The 18,511-nt window shown below is 41.6% G+C and overlaps 1 pseudogene; it reads right to left on the reverse strand.

Moving 5' to 3' along the window:
- Positions 1 to 1,682: 1,682 nt before the first annotated feature.
- Positions 1,683 to 3,704, reverse strand: LOC136129674 (zinc finger protein with KRAB and SCAN domains 4-like; annotated as a pseudogene).
- Between the last annotated feature and the right edge of the window lie 14,807 nt (positions 3,705 to 18,511).

Raw genomic sequence — 18,511 nt, forward strand, 5'->3', positions numbered from 1 at the left:
TATGAAGTACCAAGGCTTGGAAACTGGCATAAAAACAGGGACTTAGATCTGCAAAGGATTTTGGATAAGCAAGAGAGAATATATCACAATGGTGAAACCATTAATTGTGAAAAGTGGCCAGAAAACATTGCTATATGAATTCCTGAGTCTTAGAATGATATTGTAAATTTTGTAAATGATATTGTAAATAGTCTTAGAATGATATTGTAAATAGGGAAGAGATTACTGGTGCCAGAAGCCAAGTGAGAAGTGTGAGTAGATTCAAAAGCAAAAGCATATTTCTGTAATAAAGAGAAGTGATACACTAACAAATAAAGTTTGCAGGAAAGTAATCATCCTGAAATACTTTTTTAAAAGCAATTCCATTTGAAATATACATAATAAATACTTCTTTCATAATGCTGACTAAAAAACTTCTGTCACTTGAATTCGTAAGACTGCAATTTTGACTATCAGGAAGAAAAAAAAGATGGTTTACAAAGTGTGTTTAAAGAAAAGTAGATAGCCTGAGGAGTTAACTTAATGCTTAAAGTTCTCATCATGAATAATGTAGGAAGAGGTACCACACAGCTTGTTTGGGATTCAATATATAAGAAGACCAAGATGGTCAACACTAAAAATGGAGTTTTGAAACCATAAGTGATACTTGTAAATATCTGATGTGAATCCACTGACCCAGAGAAAGTTTGAACTTAGTAAGTATAAGTCTTGATGTAGTATATGATACAGTTGGGCGGAGGGAGAAAGTTTGTGGGCAGGATAGTGCCAGGAGCTTTAGAGAGCACTTGGTCAGGCCCAAGAGAACCAAAAGGTGAGAACCTTGATGCTGAGCTTTAGAGAATCTATTATTTTATCCTGACGTGATAACTGATTTTCACACTGCCTGCATAGGAACAATTTTCTCCTTCAAAAGTAGCAAAATTAGTGTCAGGGAAACATTAATAAAAGAATGCAATTTGATGGTTGACATATATTCACATTGATTTAATGATAAAGAAGCTGTTCCAGGCATTCATATTAGAATTCCGAGGCTGGTAAAGAAATTTGGATTCCATGTGTCGCAGTAACCCTACCGTAACCCTACTCTGCCCATCCTGTGTGCTTGACAAGACATGCGCTACCACTAACTCGGAACCTAGCACCTCAAAATTAGGCACAAGCACAAATGGTTTTGGTGACAAATTTTTCAGAAATCTAGACGACATCAGATTTTCAGAGCTGTGAAGGTAATCTCACTGGTACAGTGTATGTGTGTGGGGGGGGGGATGGGTGTATAAGAGTTCATGAATCTGACAAACCATGGAGGTTTCATTATAAGCAAGATGAATAGTCAGCACAGCAGCCCCCAAATCACAGCCTTCTACTCATCATAAAGTGCTGGCTGAGGGTAATTAATTAGCCAGTTTGGGAACCCTTTTAAGTTCAGTAGGTCAGAACAAACCATTTCAGGACCGACCTCTTCCAGACAACTCTCCCATAGCCTCCTAGCAAACAAAAAAAACTTTTCAATCACCTAGAATGTAGAAGATAATTCACCTCAGCCAGTCTCTATTTTCTAACAAACACCTGATGATGTGTGGGAGTAAATAAAGCCCAGCTCACAATTTTCTAGTCAGCAAGGGCTCCAGGGTGGCTTCAGTTCAACGAGGAGTGAGCACCAACTCTGGCATATAAGACATGGGTCATGGAGACAGAATTTTTTTCCCAGCGTGGCTTCTCTGATGTTGAATAAGGTATGAAGTTCGGGTGAAGCCTTTTCCGCATGTATCACACTGATAGGGTTTCTCACCAGTGTGGATTTTTTGGTGCTCAATAAGGCTTCTATTCCTAGTGAAACTTCTCTCACACTCATTACATTTATAAGACACGGGAGCCTCAACATTTTCCCACTGGCTTCCCATCCTCTCCTGACTCTCCCAGGTCTCTCTACGGTCAGGATTCTGGACGTTTTTATCGCCGTGGATCCTCTGATGTCTCAGGAGATGTGAATTGCGCCTAAAGGCTTTGCCGCACACGTTGCACTGGTATGGCTTCTCCCCAGTGTGGATCTTGCGATGTTCAAGGAGGCTGCAGCTCTGGCTAAAGGTTTTCCCGCAGTCATTACACTCGTAGGGCTTCTCCCCGGTGTGAGTTCTCTGGTGTTTGATAAGGTTTGAACTGTGACTGAAGACTTTGCCACATTCCTCACATATGGTTTCTCCCCAGTGTGGACTCTCTGATGAATGACGAGGGCAGAGCTCCCAAAGAAGGTTTTGCCACACTCCTCACATTCATAGGGTTTCTCCCCAGTGTGGATTCTCCTGTGCTTAGTCAGGCCTGAACTCTGAGCAAAAGTCTTCCCACATTCATGGCAATAGTGCCGCCTCCTCCCAGAGGCATTTTCCTGCTTTCTTTGTAACCTGCCCTCCTGTGCACCAGCTTCTGCACATGTAGAAATCTGGGCAGTGTTTTCACCCAGGTGAAGCGTCTGCCAGCCTCCTGTTCTGGATGGTCCTCATCTGGAGGCAGGTCCCTGATCTTAGTCCATATCTCACCACCTGAAATAACAAATGACTAGCAACTGTCAATTATGCCCTGCCACAGGGGAAAGCTTTGTGATGAGTCCCAGGGAGGCAAGAATTATAGAGGTCTATACATGGCAAGGATGAGGAGTTAAGTACAAAAATAAGGATGAAAATAAGAGGGAGAACAGAGTACTGGGGAGGAAGGAGACAAGGATGGGAATGGGTCCATCGGATGAACGATACAAACTGGCAAGGTTGTGAGGACTCTGCTAGGGATACATGCAGTGGCTCTAAGTTCTAAGGACAGTAAGGCAGGCTCGTGCACCTAGGATTAAATACTAAAAGGGTTGCACAGAAGGCAACAGTAAGCAAGGCAAGTGAAAGAACTTCTGAAGCATTTAGTAAGAAAACAGGGGAAGTGGGGACTCAAAAGTTGATCACCAAACAATGACAAGGGCAGCCATCTCTCCTATTATTCCAGGTAGTGACAGGATCCCCAAACAAAACTGGCTCCAACCTTTGACACTAGGAGATCTGAGTTGGAGTGCCACCCCTGCGATCTTGTGCACCGCTGCACCATATGCTCATCTCTAAGGCCAGGCTCTGCAGTCCATCTCTGAGTCCCTTCTAGCTCTCACTCTATGGTCCCATGGCCCACTTCCTGAAGATACCCCCTCAGCTCTCCTCTACAATCAGGGCTAGCAACAGGAAGGGAAGGGGAAGAAATAAGCATTTACTGAGCATCTACTATGAGCTGGACCTGTACTAGAGGTTGTAAGTGCTTCATCCCACTTAACCTTACTACAGGGCAGAGGAGAAGGCAAGATCAGAAGGGTTAAGGAACTGGTCAGTAGCAGAGTTTAGAAATGGTGATTCTGATCCAAACGTAGGGGGGTTCGATGGCTTCTAACAGCCTGGTAGGTTCTAATTCACAAAGGCAGTCAAGAAACCTTATGAGAAATCAGTGCCCATCAGTCTTACCCAGGGAGGTCAGGCTGCCACAGTTCTCTTGCTTTTCAGCTCTGTAGAAGTTCACCTGAGCTGAATCCAGCTGTGTCCATTCAGGGGAAAGAGTCAGGGCCACATCTTCCATTTTCAGCGGCCCCTAAAACAAGGGGCCAAAGATTCATGCTTGAGTAGAGCCTTCATCAGCTGGAACTGGCTGCTTTGTGAACCCCAGGATGGTGTCAACAGTGCCATCTTGCAGCAGAGCAATTCTTGCCCCTGGCTACCACCTGGGACCTAGAAGTTATTCATTTATTTTCATTTTCATTTATTTATCAAACACTTCTATAGCACTTTCTATGTGCCTGGCACTGTTTCCAAGAGCACTAAAACAATTAACTCATTTAATAGAGACAACAACCACCTTAAGGTTGGGACTATTATTAACCCATTTCACTGGTGGGGAAACTGAGGGACAGAGAGTTTAGGAAGTTTGCCCGAGGTCACCCAGCTAATAAGTGGCAATGCTTAGGATGGGAGCTCAGGGAGAGTGAGTCCAGAGCCCATGCTCTTAACCATTACTCTGTGCTCCCTCATTACATATATGTGTGCTTCTATGAAAACCCTTTGAGAATTGGTGCTAAGTTCTTAGAATACTAATATCTTTTCTTACTGAAAACAATGAGGATAATATTTTCTAGCTTACAGGATTTCGGGGACCAGCAAATAAGATCACATTATGTGAAATTACCTAACACAGGACCCTGCACATGTGTCTCTGTTAAATGCAGGCTTCTGTCCAGACATTTATAGTTAAATTACAGTTTTCAAGTTTTACTTTCTCATGTGCAACTCAGAATTCCCCACATCCTCTGTAAGGAATGAAGAGCCTGAAGCTAAGAGACCTGAAATCACTTTTCAGTGTTACAGGGTGCAATAGATCCCAGTGAAGAACCTTGGTCTTTTGGTCACTGGTTAGAAGGCTCTGGCTACACATCCTCTGCAGGAACATTCACAAGGACACAAAATAATGCAAAGAGGAAACAATCTCATAATACAGGCAAGAAGATGCCAGTAAAATCAACCCATTTTCTGTGATCCATGGGTTCCTTTCCAAGTGGTGCATGAACCTGGATGGAAAAAACTATTTTAATTTTTACTAGCCTCCAGGAGAAGTTTAGCATTTCCTTCCACTATAAATGGGAGCAAAAACCACAATATGGAATAAACATATCCCGGACTTTGTCAGCAATAGAAGCTGCAGATGTTTTCACATCACATTACATTACCACCAGGCAAATATTGTCAGAGTCATTCGTGCTTAGAGCAACTTTGAAATTGCCAGTTATTAGGCCTGTCCCTAGGTCTTATTATTTAATGCACCAATAAAAAAGCATATATAACTTTATCACAAATTTGTTTAATGTGATTCCTGGTGATATCATTAGCCCCATTTTACAAAGCAGTAAAATGAGGCACAGAGTGGTTAAGATGCTGGCCAAAAGTCACACAGCAAATAAGTGGCAGGAATGAGGCAAGAGTTGAACGAGGCAGTCTGACTCCAAAATCCAGGCTCTTGTCCAGTACCACAGAGTAATTTAAAGACCCTGGTACTGACCTGGTCTCCAGGCGGAGCAAAAATGTAACGACTCCCATTTTCAAGGCTCGTCTGTGAAAGCAACCCAAGAATCCTGTCTTCAGATGCCCTGAGGCACGGACCCTGGCTCCCAGAAACAGCCCTAGACAAGAGATACGGGAGTGGGACCTAGGTGGGGAGCCCTACACCACAGCAGAGCACCCTTCGGTCGGTTCCACACGGCCTCTCCCAGGGTCTCTTCCAGGGACTGCAGGGGACTGGTGAGGGAGGGGCTTCTCTACATACACAGGTAACACAGAAGAACGGTGGATGTGCCAGAGGAGAGCCTGGAAAGGAGACCTAAACCTGCACTGGGATGTGGGTGCCCAGCGGGCATACCCCGCTCACCCCACACTCACCACATGTCCAAACTAGCAAACCACCGCTACCAGGCCTCTGTAGCTACCTCCACCTCCCAGATAGACACTCAGTCTTTTACTAGCTCCCTGCCCTGTCAGCTCCTCTCCCCTCTGGCTACTGAAGAGGCTTTTAGTAAATGACTTTTTCAGTTGTAACAAAGGGAGGAAAGAAAGGTGCAGGTCTCTGTCTATAGTTTGCTACATTTGTGAATTGAAGTGTGAAATAAAATTCATACTTTATGGCAAGACAAGAAAAATTTTAACATAAAAAATTTTCTCTGCCCTTTGGCCTCCTCTCTCCCCTCCACTGTGCATTGTGTACCTGCATGATGCATCGACAGAAGCTGCTCAACCATATAGAGCAACGTTCTCCCAGCACCAAGACAACTCCCTAAAGGATAGCATTCCTTCTTAATCTTGTAAGGGACTGCAATGACTCATGACCCACTACTGGCTAGATTGTATAAACTGTCAATAATATGTCATTTAATGTACAGCCCGCTGTCTCAAAAACTTACACGACTGCTTTGACCTATAATGGGAGAACAGTTCTTGGAGCTTTCTGAGAGGATGTTCCCAGGTTATAATTCTCAGTTTGGCTCAAATAAAATTTCCCATTTCTTTCTTAGATCATCTGACTAATTTTTCATTGATTGTATAGTCAGAAAGAAACTCTGGAAAAACACATAAAAAAATTAATAATAGTGGTTGCCTGTAAGAGGTGAATGGTGTCAACTACAAACTGGCACTAGCCATCTACCTCTACAAGGATTAAATTATGACCTTCAACACCCCCTGAAAGGAGTTCAGGGTAGAGATCAGGAATGAGGCACTCTGTACTCTGGGGAAAACTGGCAGAACAAGTCTTCAGACAGTTAAATATTTTCAGGAGAAGATTTTACGAGCCCAATTCTTGCATCTCCTCATATCTAGAAAAGCACTAAAATCCTTCATGGTGACGTCGCTCCTCATGACTAGTAGCAACCTTCTGCAAAAAGTATGTGCTTGATTGCATGTACTCCCTCTTCACCAAAATCACATATATATTGACCTTCCCCCCCTACCTCTTTGGAGCAGTTTCTCGGAGCTATCTGAAATGCTGTCTCCCGGCCATTTTGCCCCAAATAAAACTTAACTCATGACTCTCATGTTGTGCATTTTTTTTTCCAGTCAACGATGGTTAGAAACTCAGTGAAAAGGAGGACAAGGGTGAGAAGAAGAGTGTTACTCGAAGTATTTTAAATATATTGTAAATTTTAGAGCTGATCGTATTACCTAATTAAAACATTAATTATAAATATTGTTGACTGAGAGAAAAACACATAATGTAAAAGGTGTGAGTTAAGTTTTATTTAGGGACCTGAGGACTAGGGCCTGGGGAACCAGCCTCTCAGTAGTAGGGAAGGTAGAGGAGGAGCCAGTATATATGATTCCCACCCCCCCCCCCCGGGAAATACAAGTAGTCAACATACATTTTGGTAAAAGATCACTGCTAATCACGAAGAATAAGTGTCTCAAGTTAATGATTTTAGTGCTTTTCTATGCACAGGAAGATGCAAGAATCTGGGGGATCATTGAAATTCTTCCTTAGATTTGCATCTTAACTATCCAGAGGCTCCTTTATCCAAAGCCCAGAATCTTCATTCTGTGGGCAACTGCAGTGGGTTGTGACTTAACCCTTTGTATAACTGGATGATGAGCAACACTCCTTGTTCTTTTTTACAGTGCATGATTTTATAAGGAACATGCTGAATTGTTTAAAGAGAAAGTCCAAGATAATTGAACACTCAAATTATGATGATTAATAAAAGAGTTTAGCAAGCTTGTAGAATTTTTAAAAATTCATATTCACAATTGCATTTCCCATCACCAGCACAAGTTAAAAAATGTAATTTTTAAGACAGCAATTACAGGAGCAAAGAAATACAGTACTTGAATGGAAACATACATGTTTCCATGGAGATATATACCATGGAGATACCGTGTCTGTGTATGGGAGAACTCAAACTCATAAAGTTGTTTGCTGCCTCTTCCATGACGTATGTTCTATGAAGGGCTTTAACTTGTAGTACAATGATCTTCAGACTTTCTGCTCACTCTCAAAAGTCCATCCAGATGCCTCTTCCTCAGACCTCGTTTTTGATTTTTCAGACTTTTTCTTTCCAGGCCCCCACAAACTAGCCATGACATTCATCATTGCCCTGAATGTACGTGACCTTATTTGGAGATAGAGTCACTGTAGATGTAATTAGTTAAGATGAAGTCATACTGGGGTACGTTTGGCCCCTAATCCAGTATGAGTAAAAGAGGGAAATTTGGACACAGAGACAAGCACACAGGAAGAACACCAGGAGAAGATGAAGGCAGAGATCAACAAGCCAAGGAATGCCAAAGATTGCCAGCAAACCACCACAAGCTAGGAGATATACTTGGAAGATTCTTCCCTCACCAGAAGAATCCAGAAGAAACCAACCCTGCTAGCACCTTGATCTGGGACCTCCACAACTGTGAGACAATACGTTTCTGTAGGTTAAGCCACCTAGTTTGTGGTACCATGCCTAGAAAACTAATATTCCTACTGTCAGCCCTGGTCTCCAGCAGACACTCACCACAGACCTCAGTGATGCTGGTACATCTTTCATCAGCATATTCTTATCAGTTTGGTTACTAGAGGATTCTTCATCAACCCCACAGAATGTAGTCAGCTTATGGGCTTTCTAGCTTTACGTGCTGTGTCCAGTCTGGCGTGCACACTTCTCTGAACTGTTTGATCCCTGCCTCCACCTTTTGCAGTAGCAGTTCTGCATTTCTACTTCACTTGCTGTGAACCTTTGCTCCTTTCCCCTAACATTCTATTGTGAACACCTTCAAACATTCAGAAAGTTTGAAAAATTTTACAGTGCATATGATATTTGTCCACAACTGAGATTCTAAAATTATCATCTTACTATATTTGCTTTTCCACATCTCTATTCCCGTATCTATTCATTTTTCTTAATATGTTTATATTTTCTTAATATATCAAAGTAAATTGCAAACATCAAGCAGTATACTTCCCCCTAAATATAATACTTCAGTGTGCATGTCATTAGCTAGATTTCAATATTTGTTTATAGCTCTTTTCTTCTGAGGTAAAATTATGTGTAATAAAATATATTACTTTAATTGTACATTCTTTGAGTTTTCATAAATGCATGTCCCTGTGTAATCCAAACCTCTATCGAGGTTAGAAATAAGTCATTTTATCTGCAATTTGGAAAGACATTTTGATATGATTTAAGGAACAAATGATAAATTTTGAAATAAAGATTATTTATTAAAGAACAGAGAAAATTCAAATTAAAAGGATGTAATGTGAGAAACAAAAGGAATAAAGATATTGAATGAAATAAACAGATTTTTGTTCTGATATAAAGAAGCAAGTTATAACAAAACAAATTTCAGATTACATGAAAACAGTAATTCAATAAGAGGAAAGCTAAATATTAAATAAAATAATAAATCGGCTCTTGGATTGTTCAATAATCTAGTTAATGAAGAACAGTGTATCGCTGAACACAGTGAAAAGAGATTTAAATTTCTTGCACATTTGACATAAAATACTGACACTGACTATGTCTGCTACTGACAATGAGGACATCAAAACAATCTAGTTAATGTGTCATCGATATGAGATTCTCAGATTAGTCCTCAAAAAACTTAAAACATCCTAAAATCTTGTAGCTCAAAATTGAAAGAAATTTGGGCTTCCCTGGTGGTGCAGTGGTTGAGAATCTGCCTGCCAATGCAGGGGACACGGGTTCGAGCCCTGGTCTGGGAAGATCCCAGAACGCCACGGAGCAACTAGGCCCGTAAGCCACAACTACTGAGCCTGCGCGTCTGGAGCTTGTGCTCTGAAATACGAGAGGCCGCGACAGTGAGAGGCCCGTGAACCGCGATGAAGAGAGGCCCCCGCTTGCCACAACTAGAGAAAGCCCTCGCACAGAAACGAAGACCCAACACAGCCATAAATAAATAAAGCTTTCATTTAAAAAAAAAAAAAGAAAGAAACTTGATAGAGGTTTACCCAAATAACAAAATGTTTTTTTTTAATTAAGTTTTGGCTGCGTTGGTTCTTCATTGCGGCATGCGGGCTTTTCTCTAGTTGTGGCGAGCGGGGGCTACTCTTCGTTGCGGTGTGCAGGCTTCTCATTGCGGTGGCTTCTCTTGTTGTGGAGCACAGGCTCTAGGCGCGTGGGCTTCAGTAGTTGTGGCTCGCGGGCTTAGTTGCTCTGCGGCATGTGGGATCTTCCCGGACCAGGGCTTGAACCCATGTTCCCTGTATTGGCAGGCGGATTCTCAACGACTGCGCCACCAGGGAAGCCCTAAAACGTTTTTGATGAGTTATGCTAGAGGATAGATTTTGCTACATTATCTTTTCATTCTTTTTAGAAAAATTTAAATTACAAAATTAACATTAAAAGACAGTCTAAGAATATAAAGACACCAATTTAGGAGAAAATTATTATAGAAATGCATCAGGCAGTTAATTAATAAAAATATTTTATTATTTTTCTGACTTTCATGTTTGTGATGCTTTTAAGACTTTAAAATTTGTAATATGTGATTTTCCATTCCAAATCTCCATTTTCATACCTATGTTTCACCCAAATTTTATATATATTAGATCTCGCACTGTCTATATTTCTCTTTTAAGCTTCTTGAGGGTCAAGATCTGTGTTCATTATTATTATATCCAGTCCTTAGAGGAAACCCTTGGCACAAAGAATGCATTCAAAGAGAATTTGTTAAATGAATGGATAAAAAAATAAATTCAACTTCTTAACATATATTATCTATCCCCTTCTCTCCACTACTGTGGCTACTGCCTTGATTCAGGCCCTCACTATATCTACCCTGGATTCTTGCAGTTGTCTCCTAACTGGTCTACCTGCCTGTAATCTCAAATCCTTCCAGTCTACTCTCCACACTGCTGCCATGGTAACATTTCTAGGGACAAATCTGATCATATTAGCCCAAACTCTCTGGTTAGAGATCCAGGAACAGTAACTGCAGGTGCCCCCTGCTGTATATTCTCTTCTCCAGCCATCGTGATTTGCCCAATTTTCTGGATGACCAAAGTATCTCACCCCATTTCTGATTTTATTCTTTTATTCCATCTCCGGAAATTCCTTTCTCTTGTTCTATTTCCCTTGTATTAAATACAAGGGCAAACTCCTACAGTTTCCTGATCTGCTCCATTAGTTTTCCTCTTTGGCCTAATACATACATTTATCTTCTAAATACTTACACGGCATTTACTATGGTCCAGGGACTATCCTAATCGATTTACAAACATTTACTTCATTTTTATTTCATTTCACATACAAATCAGCTGTATATAGTTACTTGTTTCTGTGCCCGTGTCTCCTTCTAGACTGCGATTCTAGAAAACAGAGGTTGAGAGTTAAAAATGAACAAACAAAAACCCCCAAACACAACTACCACCTCTCCTTTGTGGTGTCAAAGGGACCAGAGCTAGGAGAGCGCCTCAGGAAGCAATGGGCGGTAAGTACCAGACTAGAGGAACTATGAAGTCCCTTTCGGCCCTAACATTTTGCATTGCTATGACCATCTGATTCCCAGATGCCGGGAGCCACTCCGTACAGAAATCTCGCTGGGTTTCCCCGCCTCGGGCTGGATTTCTGGTTCCGAGCCTTGTAATGAGGCAGTCATAAAGTGCATCAACCTCCGCAGCTCCTAGAGAGAACAAGATAGCGGAAAGAGCTGCTCGGCTTCAGCAACGGGGCTCAGAACGATGACGCACTTCCGGCCTTTGTGGTTTGTGGGTTCTACGGGCGCTGCTGCCCTCGCCACGGATCCGAAGCTCCCGGGACCCCGAAGGTGAGTCCCAGGCCCCTCGTCCCGATCCTCCCGCCCCGGGAAGATTAAAGTCGGTGACTTGGGGTAGACCGGGAGGGGACGTCTGCGCGGGCGTGGCCTTGCCATCCTCTCGCCGTCGCCTCGACACAGGGCTAAAGCCCCAGTGGAGTAGAAGGAGGTCCCGCCCCTGCCCAGGCGGGGCTTTGTGGTCTTGAGCGGATGTGGGGAGGTGGAGGAGGAGCGTCCGACTGGGAGTCTCGCTCTCTGTCAAAAGCCCGACTCCGTTATATACCCATCACTTTTATTTAACAAGTGTTAACATTATACAGTATTTATCGGATCTATTTTTTCTTTAAATGTTTCGAAATAAATTGCAAGCATCATGACTTGTCACCTCTAAATAGTTTCGTATGTGCATCTCTGAAAATTAAGGACATTTTACATACATAAATCATAACCCCAGTATCAACACACCCAACTAAACCTAAGCGCATTCCCTAGTATTACCTGACACCTACTTCATATTCAAATTTCCCCTCGTTGTCCTACAAATGTTTTTTGCAGTTGGTTTGTACCAACTAGGATCCAATTAAAGACCATTCGAAGCATGTAGTTAAGTGTCTTAATTTAAAACAGTCCTATCCTTCCCCTCCCTTCTTCCCATCCTATTGCCTGGTTGAAGGACTTGCGAATCGTCCCGTAGAGTATCTTAATTTCCGGATTTGCCTATTTCCTTGTGGTATTTAAGTTGTTCCTCTTTTCCTTGCCTTTGTGATCAGTTTTCCTTTGGAATTTATTTTGCGACACAGGTGGTTTATGATTTTCATTATCTCTTCGTTGTGCTGATATGCTAATATGCTGAAGCTAATAAGAAAAACGCTCGGGAATTCCCTGGCAGTCCAGTGTTTAGCACTCCGCCTTTCCATCGCAGGGGTCGCGGGTTCGATCCCTGGTCAGGGAACTAAGATCCCGCAAACCGCGGGGCGCTGCCGGGGAAAGAAAGGAAAACGCTCTTTACACCACGTCATGTTTTAATTTTTTTAGTTCAGTTAGGGAGATGAGAACACATCAAATTCTGCAATTGTATCACTCTTTTATCATGTATTTGCTGCCTGACACGTAATAGGCACTTAGTAAATATTTTTGAAGTGAATTCCTTTGCGGGTTACAGGTAATGCACTGAATTTAGGATGAGTTGTCCTACTTTCTCCAGGAGTGTACCTTATGCACATCTTCGAGATTATGGCTTTTATTTCATTCTATTATAATTTTATCTCCATGAGTTATAAACTACTGTGTATACCCAGCTCTTAGCACAGCTCCATAAATATCTGTCCAAAGACTGTAGCACTTTTTTCAAACAAAAGTTAAGCTGTTTTGCCTTTCAGTTGTATTTTTCAAAGTTAAATTAATTTGATGAATACATTAACATTATACCTAAGTGGCAGTCTTTTGGATCCAGTGCAATAGCCTCCACCACCACGCTTTCAACTTTTGCCTTTTCTGCTTCCACTCTCTTGCCTCCACCTTCATTCCCTCAGCTCGCCTACCATACAGTAGCAGAGCTTCTTAAAACGTAAACCCAGTCTTGTCACTTACCTTCCTAAAAGCCTTCAGTGGCTTTTCAGTGTAATTAGAATTAAAAAATAAACTCCTGTGCCCTGCATGATCTGCCTTGTCTTACCAGCCTAATTTTTTTTTTCTTTCTTTCTTTGCGGTGTGCGGGCCTCTCACTGCTGTGGCTTCTCCCGTTGCGGAACACAGGCTCCGGACGCGCAGGCTCAGCGGCCATGGCTCACGGGCCCAGCCGCTCCGCGGCATGTGGGATCTTCCCGGACTGGGGCACGAACCCGTGTCCCCTACATCGGCAGGCGGACTCTCAACCACTGCGCCACCAGGGAAGCCCCCAGCCTAATTTTTGCCACTCTCCTCTCACATGGCTGTAGGCACTCTGCCTCCTTTCATTGTTTTGACCACACCATGCCCTGCCTCAGGGCTTTTGAACAGTTCTCCCCCTGTCCCCCACCTCTACTCTGCAGGGCTCACTCCTTTTTGTTCTTAAGGGCTCACCTCTCACCATCCTATCTTAATAGGTCCTCCATTTATTTGATAACTCAGTGTCTTCCCCGTTAGAGTGAAAGCTCTAGCAACACAGAGACTGGTTCTCTTTGGAACACAGCCAGAAGCCAGGATAGCAGAGGAAATCAAATAGGAAATCTTTGGTTAATATAAATGGCACTAAATTTACTGACTGTGTTTTAAAAATACAAGAGTCTTAAACCTTTTATAGAATTTAATTTCTTTCAATTGTAGAACTGAAGTCCCTGGTAGAACCAAGGTCTCCCTTTCCTTGCTGGCTGCCACTGTGGGACTGGTCTCAGCTTCTTGAGGCGGCCTGCATTCCTTTACTGGTGGCTCCCTCCATCAGCACGTCAGCAATTGTGTATCTAATCCTTCTCATGCTTCAAATCTCTGACTTCATCTTCTGCTACCAGCCAGAGAAAACTCTGCTGTTAAAGGAGTTATGTAGTAGGTTAGGCCCACCTAGAGATCTCCTAAGGTCAACTGATTGGTACCTTAATTACATCTTAATTACACCTTTTATCATGTAAACTAACAATCTTAAGTGACATGATGACAATCATAGAGGACGGAGATCATGTGGCGATCTTAGAATTCTGCCTACCACAGTTCCACTGTTTGTTTTTCCTGCAGTTGATGGACATTTGGGTTGTTTCTAATTTGGAGCTATTTTGAATAAAGCTGCTCTGAACATTCCTGTAGTTTTAGTTTTTAGTGGACGAAAGCACTTGTTTCTTTGGGGTATATATCCGGGAGTGGAATTACTAGGTCATGGCGTACACATATGTTCAGCTTGTCAAAGAATGATGAGACCATCACTCAATATCTGAAATGAAAAGAGAGCTGGAGAGATCCTGACTAGGAACCCCTCACTAGGTACAGAAGAGATTGCTGCTCTTACACAGGCATTTTGAGCAGCATGGAGTTCGGTGGGCTGACATCATCTCTGGGGGCTTGGTTTCATGGGACAAACTGTTGTTGATTAGTTGGCTCTCAGAGCTGTGTTTATTGGAACGAGTCATTACAGATTGGCTGATTTTCAAAAGCTATGGGTTGCCACTAGTTGATGGACTTACAAAAACATGTTCTCTGAAGTGAATTGTTGATTGATTGAACAGACCAGTTCAGGGCTATTTTATTAAATTAATTTTTATTGGAGTATAGTTGCTTTACAATGTTGGGTTAGTTTCTCCTGTGCGGCAAAATGAATCAGCTGTACGTGTACATATATCCCCTCTTTTTTGGATTTCCTTCCCATTTACGTCAGTTCTGGGCTACTTGATGCCACAGCTGCAGAACTTTTTTTATTCTCAAGCTTTAAGAGATAGTTCTAAAGAATTTTCCAGAGTGGTTGTACCCATTAAACTATCATATTAATGTATGAGAGTTCCATTTGCTCCAATTCCTTGCTGATTTACCCTTAACTTATAAGATGTGTATTTACTTTTAGAATTTTTTTAAATGAGGTCTGTTCAGTATTTCTGTTCTCCTGACAACAAGGGCCTTAATACACTCTTTCTACTGAACTGACCATCTACCACATCTTGTTATTATAAAGAATTTTAGTTTTATATTCTTCCCCTTTTGCGTAGTAAAACATTCTTATGTAAAAAAATGTAATACGGGTTATCCATTGAAACATTCCACATCATGCCTGCTCCCTCTGGGATGTTTCCCATCCCCAGAGACAGGTAATGTTGCTTGGGTATCCAATATATATATATATTTTTTCCCTTTTTTAAATACAACTGATAATATTTTTCACAGTGGTTCTTCACCATGCTTTTTTCACTAAATGTATCTTGCCAGTGCTTTCATATCTGTACATAAAGAGCTGCCTCATTTTTAAAAACTGCATAGTAGTAGTCCAATATATGGATTACTCTAATTTATTTAACCAGTCCCATATTGGTGGACATTTAGGTTGTTTCCAACCTTTTGCCTCACAAACAGTGCTACAGTAAATAACCTTTTATGTACATCATTTTACATGTGAATGAATATATTACTTTACAGGAGGTTTTTTTTCCCATAGTCATTTAAATTTATTGCCATATTTTGTCAGTTTTTGGACTTATGTTGTTTCCTCTGTTTCATACCTTCTCTCTGAGTTCACTTTTGTTTGCTGAACTACATCCTTCAGTTACTCTCTTAGGAAGGGTTCGTGGGTTGTAAATGGCTTCAGTTTGCTCTATTTATATTTGGCTGGGAGTAAATTCTGTGTTCACAGTCATTTCCCCACTCTGATTGCCTTCTGGACTCCATTAATGAGCACTTTGCTGTGTTTCCTTTGTAGGTAATCTGTCTCTTTTCCTCTGGCAGGTTTTAAGATTGTCTCTTTATCCTCAATAGGCTGCAGTTTCACTGTATTATGTCTAGGTGTGCACTCTTGATCTGAGAAGTCAGGCCTTCATTTCTGGAAAATTCTTAATTTTTTTTCTCAACTATTATTTCTCAGTCATTCACTACATTCTCATCTTCTGAAGCTCCTGTATATTAATGTTGTATTTTCTTAACATTTTATATATATAGTATGTATATATATTTATTATATATGTGTATATATATGAAAGAGCAGTTAAGAAGATAATATATATGAAATATTCTCTCTTTCTTCTTAACTGCTCTTCCATATTTTTCATCTCTGCTGCATTCAGAGTAAAGCCTTCAGTATTGTCTTAAAAATCACTGTTGTTCTTCAGCTGTGTCCGTTCTGTTGTTTATCCTCTGATGCATTTTAAATGTCAAAGTTTTTTCTTAAATCCTAAGATTTCTCATTAGTCCTTTTTTATATCTACCCAGTGTTGCATTTTTTGCCTGTTTTGGTTTCATTATCTCATGTATTTCTCAAAATCACTTATTTAAAAAACTCCTCGGACTATAAAATGAACTTTATAGTCCAAGTGAATTTCTGTTCTGATTTGTTGATTATTTTTCTTAGGGTTAGAGTTATTCATGCATTTTGGAATTTAGTTTGTAGGTTTATTTTGTGTGGGCAGCTTTCTGTTTTAGATTTCTCTCTCTTCTTCATTCAGCATTATATTTATTATATTTAAGACCCTTTCTGGGACTTACACCCAGTGTTTGAGTGTTGCTGCCCCAAGAAGTTCTTAGGGCGGGCAGACCTAGTATGGGGCCAGCAGCTTCAGGGCTTAGTTACTGCAGATGAGACTGGTCCTGTCCCTTGGCCCCTGGGTCCATAGTTTCTGATAAAGCCGTAGCCTGAGTCAGTAGCCTACAGTCTTTTTTTTTTTCCTATCCCCTTTCATGAGTGTGGAAGTCCACTGAAGCCTCTAGCATCAGAAAATATTTCTTCCAAGATTTGCAACTGTCTACTGAATTTGGCCTGTGAATTCAATGGTTTATTTTGTTGGGTCTATTTCCTCTATAAAAAGAGGATATTCAACTTATTAGTACTGCTTTGCTAATAATACCTGGTAGTTTTTTAATGTTTAGCAATTGCTATGGGCCAGGTACCATGCTAAGCTTTTTATATGCATTACCTTATATAATTATCACAGTTCTGTGATAGGGGTGCTTTGGTCAGTCCCATTTTAGAGAGGCCACATGATTTGAACATTAGTCTCTACCTTGCAGTGCTTCTCTAAAGATGATTTAAAAAAACTCAGTCCATTCAGTTTATCAGAGGTGTATCAAGTACAAGAGGCGTCTGGGATCTGTAGCAGGTTGGGACATGGGTGGGAGAGGAGACAGGAGACAAGGGAGGACTAGCTGGTAACATAGGGTAACACATACAGATCCTGGGAGCAGTGATGGCATAGGGGAGAATAGGAAGAGTGCATTTTCTCTGCCTTCTCCCTTCCCTGCCCTTGCCATGGCTTGATGAAAGGAGAAGGGATGTAGATAGGGAGAATTCACTTATTTATCCAGAAAACAGGGATAAAGACAGAGTTCATGGTGGCACAAGATCAGGAGGTAAATCCTAAGTCCACCAACTGTGGGGAGAGCAGCACAGCGAATGCAGAGGCTGCCCCACCTGGGGCTTTGGGTCTGTGAGGGGTTGCCTGTGGTACTCAAGAGAAAAACCTGATCACCATGGTTTCTCAGTAGCGTTCAGGTTCAGAGCCTATAGTCACAGAACAATTTTTGCCACATTTTTAATAATAGTGGAATCCAATGTAAATTCATAAGAATTCTCAGGCTTACAAGTCTTCCTGGACTGAAGACTCAACAAACCTGATACCCAGATGCTGCAGTAAGGAGTAAAAAATTAGAGTTGACGCTGGACGTGGACAAAGAATAAGACCCACAATCTTTGTAACGCTCTCTATTCTTAACACTACAACATAAGTTGATGTGAATATTGTACTAAAGTCTGTCTCTCCCACTGCAAATCCCATAAAGGCAAGGACCAGGTCTGTTCCCTTTCACTGCTTTGACCTAAGTGCCCGCACTATGCCAGGCATTTAGTAGGCACATGACATTTGAATGAATGGGATAAATACATTTTCCCCCAATAAAGTATAACTGAGAAACTTTTCTCAGTTCTCTCAGACCTTAATGATTCTATTAAAACAGGACTAAAGGGCTTCCCTGGTGGCGCGGTGGTTGAGAGTCTGCCTGCCGATGCAGGGGACGTGGGTTCGTGCCCCGGTCCAGGCCGCTGAGCCTGCGCCTGTGCTCCGCAACGGGAGAGGCCACAACGGTGAGAGGCCCGTGTACTGCAAAAAAAAAAAAAAAAAAAAAAAAAAAAGAACTAAAGCCATATATAAAACTTAAATTCCACCGCTAAAGTAAACATTGTATCTGTGTAACCACCATTAAACCTGCCAACTTAAACTGCCACAACCCTACAGCATATTCTTACCATTTTCCTCCTGAATCTTACTCAATATTCCTTTAAAATACAGCTCTAACTCTATGACAGTGAAATAAAAACCTTGATGACCCTCGGTTTTCCATATCGTAAAGTCTAAACATCTTAGCCTAGAGTTCAGGGTTGTTCTCTATTCCGATGAAATGCATCTTTCCAACCTTATCTCTTGTCATGCATTTTCTCCCCACACGCTATACTCTGTAGTTCAGCCACCAGGACCCCCTGCCTGTCCTTAGAGTCACTGTGCCGTGTAACCTTAAATACCTTTGATTCTGTTGTCTGCTTG

Source organism: Phocoena phocoena, chromosome 10 (assembly GCF_963924675.1).
Source record: "Phocoena phocoena chromosome 10, mPhoPho1.1, whole genome shotgun sequence".
Taxonomy (NCBI): domain Eukaryota; kingdom Metazoa; phylum Chordata; class Mammalia; order Artiodactyla; family Phocoenidae; genus Phocoena; species Phocoena phocoena.